We start from the raw sequence: 12,695 nt of genomic DNA, 5'->3' as shown, positions 1-12,695 counted from the left end.
GATGGGGTAAATAGGTAAGGGGCATTAAGGAATCTACCCCTGAAATCATCGTTGCACTATATGCTAACTAACTTGTATGTAAATTTAAAAAATAAATAAATAAAATAAAATGAATTATGTCGAGGTGTACAGCACGACCTTTGTTTCGAAAAAATATTATGATTTTGTGAGTACATGAGGTGGGCCTCATGGCAACAAACATTAGAAATATGTATCTTTCTTATTTTCCAAGCATGCTTATATTTCTATTTAGCATAAGTAGTTTGGCTTTGAAAAAGACATAGATTTAGATTTACTTTTCTGGAATTATGTTGAATTCTCATAACATCCTTTAATTTTTTTTTAACATTTATTCATCTTTGAGAGACAGAGCATGAGCGGGGAAGGGGCAGAGAGAGGGAGACACAGAATCCAAAGCAGGCTCCAGGCTCTGAGCTGTCAGCACAGAGCCCGACCCCGGCTGGAATCCACAAACTGCGAGATCATGACCTGAGCTGAAGTTGGACGCTTAACTGACTGAGCCACCCAGCCGCCCCTCATAACATCCTTTAAAGAAGAGTCCAGTAAGGCTTAATTAAAATCTTGCACAGAGGCTGTTCAAATCCCTTCCCTATTTTGTAGCTTTAGCTCTGGTAACTGTTGTTAGGCTAACACTGGTGTTCAGTGGGTCACTGAAATCAAATTAATGCAGCCATCTAAAAAATCAAACATCAATTGCATTCATTTATCAACATTCTCAAATATAAAAGGTACAAATGAAGGGAAAATGATGCTATTTAGCCTTGGAGAATCCTGAATGGATGGACATAGACTGCAAGCATTTTACGTGAAAAAATAAACATTATTTGTGGGGGAAAAATCCTGATTAAAATAAAAACCAAAGTAAGGACAAAATTCTTTGACACACAAATTCTTTTCTGAGTCTTTAATAAAATGACTCAAAGTCTCAAATTGCATTTCCTAGGTCTCTGGAAATGCCTTTAGGATCTCCCTAGTTTCCTGGGCCGAGCACAGGGGTTCTCAAAGTGTAGTCCCAATCCTAGTCATCATCTGGGAACTTCTTAAAAATATAAAGTCTGGGGCCTCTCCTAGGCCTCCAGAACTAGAAACTTGAGGGTGGAGTAAACAATCTGTGTTTTAACAAATCTGAAGGATTTGTTAAAACTCTGACATTCTGCTCTAAAGTTTGGGAACCTCTGGCCTACAAGCAATTGTTCTCAAACATTTCTGTGCAGTAGAATCCCCTGGAGGGTTTGCTTAAACATGGGTCCCTAATCCAGCCCCTAAGATCAAGTGGCAGTAAATCCAGGGAGTTATGTGGGAATATGCATTAATTTTTAAAAATATAGTAGATAGTTCTGATTTAGGTGGCCCACGATTTGAAAATTCTGGCTTAAAGTGAAATTCAAGTGTCGACAAAATGAGTATTTTTTTCCCTATAAAATTCCCCTCCACAACTGAGCAACAACATTTGAACTCTGACTTCCAATCATCTATAACTTATTTAGTCTGAAGAATGCCTGCTTCCAGTGGGATTCCCTCATTACAGGCTTCCCTCCTCCCACTGCCTGAGGGACTTGAAACCTTTGTGGGCTCCATCTGTGAGGTTTTGCCCACCTCTTCCACAGGTGCAGTATGTGTTTCATCACAGAAGCTTACACAAAAGAAGTGATGTAGTCCATACATCTGCAGAATGTAGAATACTAACTATATGCTCAGACAAGATAAAACACAAGTGAGCATCTAATTTTTTTCCCTGAGATAACTAGAAGGAGATCACTTTAGGAAAAGGGAGCTCAATCCTTACATGTCCTGCCATGAGAATACTTTGTTCTAAGAAGGTGGCTTTTAAAATAAGTTTTGGAAATTACTTATTTAATCCATGGACACTACTTAAAATACTAATGAAAGGAGGAAAAATGTTGGTTCACTTTATGCTTCTTCTAATGAATCTTTGCTTGCTTTACAGGTCTTCCCACTTTGTGTGGCAGGAGAAATATGGTAATGTAAATTTTTGGATACCAAATAAATAAAAAGAAAGACGTATGCTTATACTGGTTTCGTACTACACTGTTTAGCTAGTTATGATATAAAAATTTATTACTATAATATTCCTGGTTCAACTCATTCATTATATTTACAAGTATATTCCTTTCAACATTTTTGTGTTTTATTTTTCATTTTATTAGACTTTTTAATAAGAAAAGTAATGCTTGTTAAAGAAGACAAACATGACAGAGATGTATATATGAATATATGTGACCCATAGCTCTCTCCAATTTTATCTCCAAGTATATATATTTCAGATAGCCTATTTTTCTTAATTTAAGAATAAACGTCCTTTCTAAAACATTTAGAAAAGGTAGACAAGCAAAAGAATTGAACCACCCATAATCTCCCATTCTGAGGTAACTACTGTTGATATTTTGGTGTAGCTCTTTCGAATTTTACTCAAGATGTGTATTTATGAAAATTGGTAACTATTTTTTACAGCTTATCCTTTTTCCTCACTAATATCTGTGGGCATTCTTCTCTATCTTTAGAATTGGAAACCCTGTATTTCCTAAAGCATGATATGTAATATGTGCCACAGTTGATGTGTGAGATTACTTTTTGGTGTTGCATGAACACATTTTAAACATTTTTAGTGATTACATTTTTTATGAGTAACTGAAAAATATAGAATATTGAGCCTGTAATTTTACAGATAATCTTGCTTATAACAAGGCTAAAGAAGGAAACACAGTGATAATCAACTTTATGAAAAATGTGTGGATTACAGTGCAATCTTTTTTGTTTTTGTTTTTTCTTCAGCTGGACCTGACATAATTCCTGATGGCAGAATATGGATGTTTGGCTTCAATCCCTACTATTTCCAGCACAGTTCTCTTTGCATAGAAAGTACCCCCAAAAGGGTTGGACTTCAGGGCTGTGCCCAAATGGATTTTCTTGTATTGTTTATCATGCCACTTCTGATCTTGTCAGTGACTACGGGAACTGCCTGGCAGTACAAAGACCATGACACTTGCCCATCCTGCCTGCACCATGGGCTTGAGCACAAGAGCTATAACTCTTTTCTGTTCCTTTCTTCCAGTCTGGTCTTTTCCCTTGTGATTTGGTGATTTTTCTTAAGTGTTATGTTTAGATTTCTCTCTTTATTATTTTTTTTTGTATCTATTACAGGTTTTTGGCTTATGCTTATCATGAAGTTTATATGTAACTACCTATGTATATAGTACTCTAAGTTGGTGGTCACTTTAGCTGGAACACATTATTAAAGCACTACTTTTTTGTGCTCTTTCCACCATGTTTTATGTTTTTGATGTCATATTTGACATTTTTATTTGGTGTTATCATTATTGTAGTTAAGCTACTTTTACTACTTTTGTTTTTTAACCTTCATACTAGCTTTATAAGTAGTTGATCCACTACCTTTACTGTATGTTTTCCTTACCAGTGAGATTTTTTTCATATATTTTATTTTTTTCTTTTTATTTTTTTGAAATTTATTGTCAAATTGGTTTCCATACAACACCCAGTGCTCATTCCAACAGGTGCCCTCAATGCCCATCACCCACTTTCCCTCCCCTCCCCCCCACCATCAACCCTCAGTTTATTCTCAGTTTTTTGAGTCTCTTATGGTTTGCCTCCTTCCCTCTCTGGAATTTTTTTTTCTCCTTCCCCTAGCCCATGGTCTTCTGTTAAGTTTCTCAGGATCCACATAAGAGTGAAAACATATGTATCTGTCTTTCTTTGTATGACTTATTTCACATAGCATAACACTCTCCAGTTCCATCCATGTTGCTACAAAAGGCCAGATTTCATTCTTTCTCATTGCCATGTAGTATTCCATTGTATATATAAACCACACTTCTTTATCCATTCATCAGTTGATGGACATTTAGGCTCTTTCCATAATTTGACTATTGTTGAAAGTGTTGCTATAAACATTGGCATACAAGTGCCCCTATCCATCAGCACTCCTGTACCCTTGGGTAAATTCTTAGCAGTGTTATTGCTGGGTCATAGGGTAGATCTATTTTTAATTTTTTGAGGAACCTCCACACTGTTTTCCAGAGTGGCTGCACCAGTTTGCATTCCCGCCAAAAGTGCAAGAGGGTTCCGTTTCTCCACATCCTCGCCAGCATCTATAGTCTCCTGATTTGTTCATTTTAGCCACTCTGGCATGAGGTGATATCTCAGTATGGTTTGATTTATATTTCCCTGATGAAGAGTGACGTTGAGCATCTTTTCATGTGCCTATTGGCCATCCGGATGTCTTCTTTAGAGAAGTGCCTATTCATGTTTTCTGCCCATTTCTTCCCTGGATTATTTGTTTTTCGGGTGTGGAGTTTGGTGAGTTCTTTATAGATTTTGGACACTAGGGCTTTGGCCAATATGTCATTTGCAAATATCTTTTCCCATTCCGTTGGTTGCCTTTTAGTTTTGTTGGTTGTTTCCTTTGCTGTGCAGAAGCTTTTTATCTTCATAAGGTCCCAGTAATTCACTTTTGCTTTTAATTCCCTTGCCTTTGGAGATGTGTCGAGTAAGAGATTGCTACGGCTGAGGTCAGAGAGGTCTTTTCCTGCTTTCTCCTCTAGGGTTTTGATGGTTTCCTGCCTCACATTCAGGTCCTTCATCCATTTTGAGTTTATTTTTGTGAATGGTGTAAGAAAGTGGTCTAGTTTCATTCTTCTGCATGTTGCTGTCCAGTTCTCCCAGCACCATTTGTTAAAGAGACTGTCTTTTTTCCATTGGATATTCTTTCCTGCTTTGTCAAAGATTAGTTGGCCGTACTTTTGTGGGTCCAATTCTGGAGTCTCTATTCTATTCCATTGGTTTATGTGTCTGTTTTTGTGCCAATACATGCTGTCTTGATGACTACAGCTTTGTATTAGAGGTTAAAGTCTGGGATTGTGATGCCGCCTGCTTTGGTCTTCTTCAATATTACTTTGGCTATTCGGGGTCTTTTGTGGTTCCATACAAATTTTAGGATTGCTTGTTCTAGCTTCAAGAAGAATGCTGGTGCAATTTTGATTGGGATTGCATTGAATGTGTAGATTGCTTTGGGTAGTATTGACATTTTAACAATATTTGTTCTTCCAATCCATGAGCATGGAATGTTTTTCCATTTCTTTGTATCTTCTTCAATTTCCTTCATAAGTTTTCTATAGTTTTCAGCATACAGATCTTTTACATCTTTGGTTAGGTTTATTCCTAGGTATTTTATGATCCTTGGTGCAATTGTGAATGGGATCAGTTTCTTTATTTGTCTTTCTGTTGCTTCATTATTAGTGTATAAGAATGCAACTGATTTCTGTACATTAATTTTGTATCCTGTGACTTTGCTGAATTCATGTATCAGTTCTAGCAGACTTTTCGCGGAGTCTGTCAGGTTTTCCATGTGTAGTATCATGTCATCTGCAAAAAGTGAAAGCTTGACTTCATCTTTTCCAATTTTGATGCCTTTGATTTCATTTTGTTGTCTGATTGCTGATGTTAGAACTTCCAACACTATGTTAAACAACAGTGGTGAGAGTGGACATCCCTGTCGTGTTCCGGATCTCGGGGGGAAAGCTCTCAGTTTTTCCCCATTGAGGATGATATTAGCTGTGGGTTTTTCATAAATGGCTTTTATGATGTTTAAGTATGTTCCTTCTATCCCGACTTTCTCAAGGGGTTTTTATTAAGAAAGGATGCTGAGGGGCACCTGGGTGGCTCAGTCGGTTGGGCGTCCGACTTCGGCTCAGGTCACGATCTCACGGTCCGTGAGTTCGAGCCCCGCGTCGGGCTCTGGGCTGATGGCTCAGAGCCTGGAGCCTGCTTCCGATTCTGTGTCTCCCTCTCTCTCTGCCCCTCCCCCATTCATGCTCTGACTCTCTCTGTCTCAAAAATAAATAAAACGTTAAAAAAAAATAAAAAAAAAAAGAAAGGATGCTGAATTTTGTTAAATGCTTTTTCTGCATCCATTGGCAGGATCATATGGTTCTTATCTTTTCTTTTATTAATGTGATGTATCACATTGATTGATTTGCGAATGTTGAACCAGTCCTGCAGCCCAGGAATGAATCCCACTTGATCATGGTGAATAATTCTTTTTATTTATATGCTGTTGAATTCTATTTGCTAGTAGCTTGTTGAGAATTTTTGCATCCATATTCATCAGGGATATTGGCCTGTAGTTCTCTTTTTTTTCTGGGTCTCTGTCTGGTTTGGGAATCAAAGTAATGCTGGTTTCATAGAATGAGTCTGGAAGTTTCCCTTACCTTTCTATTTTTTGGAACAGCTTGAGAAGGATAGGTATTATCTCTGCTTTAAATGTCTGGTAGAATTCCCCAGGGAAGCCATCTGGTCCTGGACTCTTATTTGTTGGGAGATTTTTGATAACTGATTCAATTTCTTTGCAGGTTATGGGTCTGTTCACATTTTCTATTTCTTCCCATTTGAGTTTTAGAAGTGTGTATTTAGGAATTTGTCCATTTCTTCCAGGCTGTCCAGTTTGTTGGCATATAATTTTTCATAGTATTCCCTGATAATTGCTTGTATTTCTGAGGGATTGGTTGTAATAATTCCATTTTCATTCATGATTTTATCTATTTGGGTCGTCTCCCTTTTCTTTTTGAGAAGCCTGGCTAGAGGTGTATCAGTTTTGTTTATTTTTTCAAAAAACCAACTCTTGGTTTCATTGATCTGCTCTACGGTTTTTTTTAGATTCTATATTGTTTATTTCAGCTCTGATCTTTATTATTTCTCTTCTTCTGCTGGGTTTGGGGTGTCTTTGCTGTTCTGCTTCTAGTTCCTCTAGGTGTGCTGTTAGATTCTGTATTTGGGATTTTTCTTGTTTCTTGAGATAGGCCTGGATTGCAATGTATTTTCCTCTCAGGACTGCCTTTGCTGCATCCCAAAGCATTTGGATTGTATTTTCATTTTCATTTGTTTCCATATATTTTTTGATTTCTTCTCTAATTGCCTGGTTGACCCATTCATTCTTTAGTAGGGTGTTCTTTAACCTCCATGCTTTTGGAGGTTTTCCAGACTTTTTCCTGTGGCTAATTCAAGTTTCATAGCATTGGGGTCTAAAAGTGTGCATGGTATGATCTGAATTCTTTTATACTTATGAAGGGCTGTTTTGTGACCCAGTATATGATCTATCTTGGAGAATGTTCCATGTGCACTCGAGAAGAAAGTATATTCTGTTGCTTTGGGATGCAGAGTTCTAAATATATCTGTCAAGCCCATCTGATCCAATGTATCATTCAGGGGCCTTGTTTCCTTATTGATTTCCTGTCTAGATGATCTATCCATTGCTGTAAGTGGGGTACTAAAGTCCCCTGCAATGACCACATTCTTATCAATAAGGTTGCTTATGTTTGTGAGTAATTGTTTTATATATTTGGGGGGTCCTGTATTCGGCGCATAGACATTTATAATTGTTAGCTCTTCCTGATGGATAGACCCTGTGATTATTATATAATGCCCTTCTTCATCTCTTGTTAGAGCCTTTAATTTAAAGTCTAGTTTGTCTGATATAAGTATGACTACTCCAGCTTTTTTTTGACTTCCAGTAGCATGATAGATAGTTATCCATCCCCTCACTTTCAATCCGAAGGTGTCCTCAGGTCTAAAATGAGTCTCTTGTAGACAGCAAATAGATGGGTCTTGTTTCTTTATCCATTCTGATACCCTATGTCTTTTGGTTGGAGCATTTAGTCCCTTTACATTCAGTGTTATTATTAAAAGATAGGGGTTTAGAGTCATTGTGATGTCTGTAGGTTTCATGCTTATAGTGATGTCTCTGGTACTTTGTGGTCCTTGCAACATTTCACTCACAGAGTCCCCTTTAGGATCTCTTATAGGGCTGGTTTAGTGGTGATGAATTCCTTCAGTTTTTGTTTGTTTGGGAAAGCCTTTATCTCTCCTTCTATTCTGAATGACAGACTTGCTGGATAAAGGATTCTCGGCTGCATATTTTTTTCTGTTCATCACCTTGAAGATTTCCTGCCATTCCTTTCTGGCTTGCCAAGTTTCAGTAGATAGGTCTGCGACTACCCTTATGTGTCTACCTTTGTATGTTAGGGCCTGTTTATCCCTAGCTTCTTTCAGAATTCTCTCTTTATCCTTGTATTTTGCCAGTTTCACTATATGTTGTGCAGAAGATAGATTCAAGTTATATCTGAAGGGAGTTCTCTGTGCCTCTTGGATTTCAGTGCCTGCTTCCTTCCCCAGATCAGGGAAGTTCTCAGCTATGATTTGTTCAAGTACACCTTCAGCCCCTTTCTTTCTCTCTTCTTCTTCTGGAATTCCTATGATACAGATATTGTTCCATTTGATTGCATCACTTAGTTCTCTAATTCTCCCCTCACACTCCTGGATTTTTTATCTCTCTTTTTCTCACCCTCCTCTTTTTCCATAATTTATCTTCTAATTCACCTATTCTCTGCCTTTTCAATCCATGCTATGGCTGCCTCCATTTTATTTTGCACCTCATTTATAGCAGTTTTTAATTCCTCATGACTATCTTTTAGTCCCTTTATCTCTGTAGCAATAGATTCTCTGCTGTCCTCTATGCTTTTTTCAAGTCCAGCGATTAATTTTATGACTATTATTCTAAATTCTTGTTCCGTTATATTGCTTAAATTGTTTTTGATCAATTCATTAGGTGTAGCTACTTCCTGGAGTTTCTTTTGAGGAGAATTCTTCCGTTTCATCATTTTGGGTAGTCCCTGCAGTAGCTCCAAAGTGCAGTGCACTTCCTCTGGGCTGTCCAGAGTAACTTGTGTTGGTGGGCATGGCCGCAGTCAGACTTGACTGTCTGCTCCCAGCCCACCACTGGAGCCACAGTCAGACTGGTGTGTACCTTATCTTCCCCTCTCCCAGGAGCAGGACTCACTGTGGAATGGTGTGGCCCCTGTCCAGGCTGCTTGCACACTGCCAGGCTTGTGGTGCTGCCTCAATGGTATCTGGCCAAGGGCATATTAGACAGGGTGGGTCCGCAAGTTGCACAGGGGCAGGAGGGGCAAGCTTAGCCAGCTTTGCCATGGGTGGTCCCCTGTGGAAGGGGCCCTGAAGCACTGGGAGGGAGGCAGGCCTGTCGGAGGGATGGATCCACAGAAGCATAGCATTGGGCATTTGTGCGGTGCAAGCAAGTTCAGTGATGGGAACTGGTTCCCTTTGGAATTTCAGCTGGAGGATGAGAGAGGGAAATGGCGCTTGCCAGTACCTTTGTTCCCCCGCTGAGCTCTGTCCTATGGGGGCTCAACCACTCTCCCTCCTGGCGTCCTCTCACCTTCCCTGCTCTCTGAGAGCAGAGCTGTTGAGTTTTAACATTCCAGATGTTAAGTCCCGCTGGCTGTCAGAATTCATGGAGTCCAGCCCCTCCGCTTTTGCAAGCCATACTTCAGGGGCTCTGCCTTGCCTGGTAGGCTGCCCCTCCACTGCCCCTGCTCCCTCCCGCCAGTCTGTGTAGCACGCACCGCCTCTCCACCCTTCCTACCCTCTTCCCGTGGGCCTCTTGTCTATGCTTGGCTCTGGAGGGTCTGTTCTGCTAGTCTTCTGGCTGTTTTCTGGGTTATTGAGGAAGATGTGGGTGGAATCTAAGCAATCAGCAGGACGAGGTGAGCCCGGAGTCCTCCCATGCTGCCATATTCCCAGAACTCTCGTTCATATATTTTCTTAATTCTAGTTTTGGCCTTTTATTTTCCACTTAAAGAAGTTCTTTAATATTTCTTACAATAAAGCCTGTTTAGTGGTGATTAACTCCTTCAGCTTTTGCTTATCTGGGAAACTCTTTATCTCCCCTTCAATTTTTAATAATAAACTTGCCCGGTATTCCTGGTTGTGGTTTTTTTTCCTTTCAGCACTTTGAATATATCATGTCACTGCTTTCTGGCCTGTAAAGTTTCTGCTGAAAAATCAGCTGATACTCTTATAGCAGGTTCCCTTATATACAACTAATTGCTCTTCTCTTGCTGCTTTTAAGATTCTCTCTTTGCCTTTAATTTTTGACATTTAAATTATAATGTATCTTGGTGTTCATCTTGTTTGGGACTTTCTATTATTCCTGGCCTGGATATCTGTTTTCTTTTCCAAGTTAGGGAAGTTTTTAACTATTAATTATTCAGATAAGTCTTCTGCCGCCTTCTCTCTGTCTTCTGCCTCTGGGACCCCTAAAAGACAAATGTTAGTATGCTTGACGTTTTCCTAGAGGTCCCTTAAACTATCTTCACTTTTAAAAAATTCTTTTTTCTCTTGTCTTTTCAGTTTGGGTGATTTCCACTAAATCTTCAAGATTATTGATCCACTGTTCTGTATCACTTAATCTGCTGTTTATTCCCTCTGGTATATTGTTGATTTCTGTTACTGTATCCTATAGCTCTGATTCATACTTTCTTATACTCTGTCTCTTTATTGAAGTTCACACTGTTTTCATATAATCTTCTCTTGAGCTCATAAAGTAAACATGGCAATTACTTTGAACTGTATTGGATAGATTGTTTATCTTTGCTTTGTTCTGTTCTTTTTCTGAGGTTTTGTTTTATTCTTTCATTTGCAAGTTTTTCCTCATACTCCTCATTTTGCCCAAATCTGTGTTTGTTTTTCTATATTAGGTAGTCCAGCTATAACTCCCAGATTTAAAGGAGTGTCCTTATGTAGGAGATGTCCTGTGGGGGACAAGAAGGACAATCACCTTGGCCATTAGAACCAGGTGTTCCAGGGGTATCCTATTTGTCGGCCATATGTACCTTTCTGTTGTGGCAGAATCATGACTGCTAAGGGGGTAGTGGTGGGTGGGACTGACTCAGAGCCTGACTTTGTTATATTTGTTTTTATGGTTATCTGACATTTAAGGTAATTGTACTACATTTCTACTTATGTAGTGATTAAAAAAATTACCTTTAAATTCTCTTATTTCAGTAAAATGTGAGAGTTAATTGAAAGAATATATTAAGTAGAACACTTATGAAAGAAGTTGAAGGGGACACATAGAAATAGAAAAGCATTCCATGATCATGGATTGGAAGAACAAACATTGTTAAAATGTCTATACTTCCCAAAGCAATCTACACATTTAATGTAATCCCTATCAAAATACTGACAGCACTTTTCACAGAGCCAGAACAAATAAACCTAAAGTTTGTATGGAACCACAAAAGACCCCAAATAGCAAAAGTTAATCCTGATAAAGAAAAAAAAAAAAACTGGAGGCAACATGGTTCTGGATTTCAAACTACATTATAAAGCTGTAGTCAAGACAGTATGGTACTAATACAAAAACAGACACGTAGATCAACAGAATAGAAAATTCATAAATGGACCCCAACTATATGTTCAATTAATCTTCAACAAAGCAGGAAAGAATATCCAATGGAAAAAAGACAGTCTCTTTAACAAATGGTATTGGGAAAACTGGACAGCAACAAGCAGAAGAAGAAAACTGGAACACTTTCTCACACCATACAGAAAGATAAATTTAAAATGGATGAAAGACCTAAATATGATACAGTAAACCATCATAATGCTAGACAAGAACACAGCGGTAACCTCTTTGACTTCAGCCTGTGGGAATAACTTCTTACTAAACGTATTGCCAGAGGCAAGGGAAACAAAAGCAAAAATGAACTACTGGGACTTCATCACGATAAAAACCTTCTGCACAGTGAAGGAAACAATCAACAAAACTGAAAGGCAGCCTATGGAACGGGAGAGGATATTTGCAAATGACATACCTGATAAAGGGTTAGTATCCAAAATCTATAAAGAACTTATCAAACCAAACACCCAAATAACAATCCAGTTAAGAAATGAGAAGACACTTTTCCAAAGAAGATATCCAGAGTACTAACAGACACATGAAAAGATGCTCAACATCACTCATAATCAGGAAAATACAAATCTAGACCACGATGAGATACCACTTCACAACTGTCAGAATGGCTAAAATTAATAACACAAGAAACAACAGGTGTTGGTGAGGATGCAGAGAAAGGGGAACCTTCCTGCACTAGTTGTGGGGATGCATATTGGTGCAGCCATTTTAGAGAACAGTATGGAGTTTCCTCAAAAAGTTAAAAATAGAACTACCCTATGATCCAGCAATTGCACTATAGGTGTTTGCCCAAAGGATACAAAACACAGATCCAAAGGGGTATGTGCACTCCGATGTGTATAGCAGTATTATCAACAATAGAGCACAACTATGGAGAGAGCCCAAATGTCCATCAACGAAAGAATGGATAAAGAAGAAGTGGTATATATATGAAATGGAATATCACACAGCCATCAAAAAGAATGAAATCTTGCCATTTGCAATAACGTGGATTGAGCTACAATGTATTATGCGAAGCAAAATAAGTCAGGCAGAGGAAGACAAATACCATATGCTTTCACTTATATATGGAATTTAAGAAACAAAACAATGAACACATGGGAAGGGGGGAAAAGAGAAGAGAGGGAAAGAAAACACAAGAGACTCTTAACCATAGAGAACAAACTGAGGGTTAATGGAGGAAGGTGAGTGGGGGATGGGCTAGATTGGTAATGGGTATTAAGGAGGGGACTTGTTATGATGAGCACTGGGCGTTGTATGTAAGTGATGAATCACTGAATGTTACCTCTGAAACCAATATGTACTGTATGTTAACTAACTAGAGTTTAAATAAAAATTTGAAAAGAAAAATAAATTAAAAAATAAAGAA

This window comes from Panthera uncia, chromosome F2 (assembly GCF_023721935.1).
Source record: "Panthera uncia isolate 11264 chromosome F2, Puncia_PCG_1.0, whole genome shotgun sequence".
NCBI lineage: Eukaryota > Metazoa > Chordata > Mammalia > Carnivora > Felidae > Panthera > Panthera uncia.
This window is presented reverse-complemented; position numbering follows the sequence as displayed.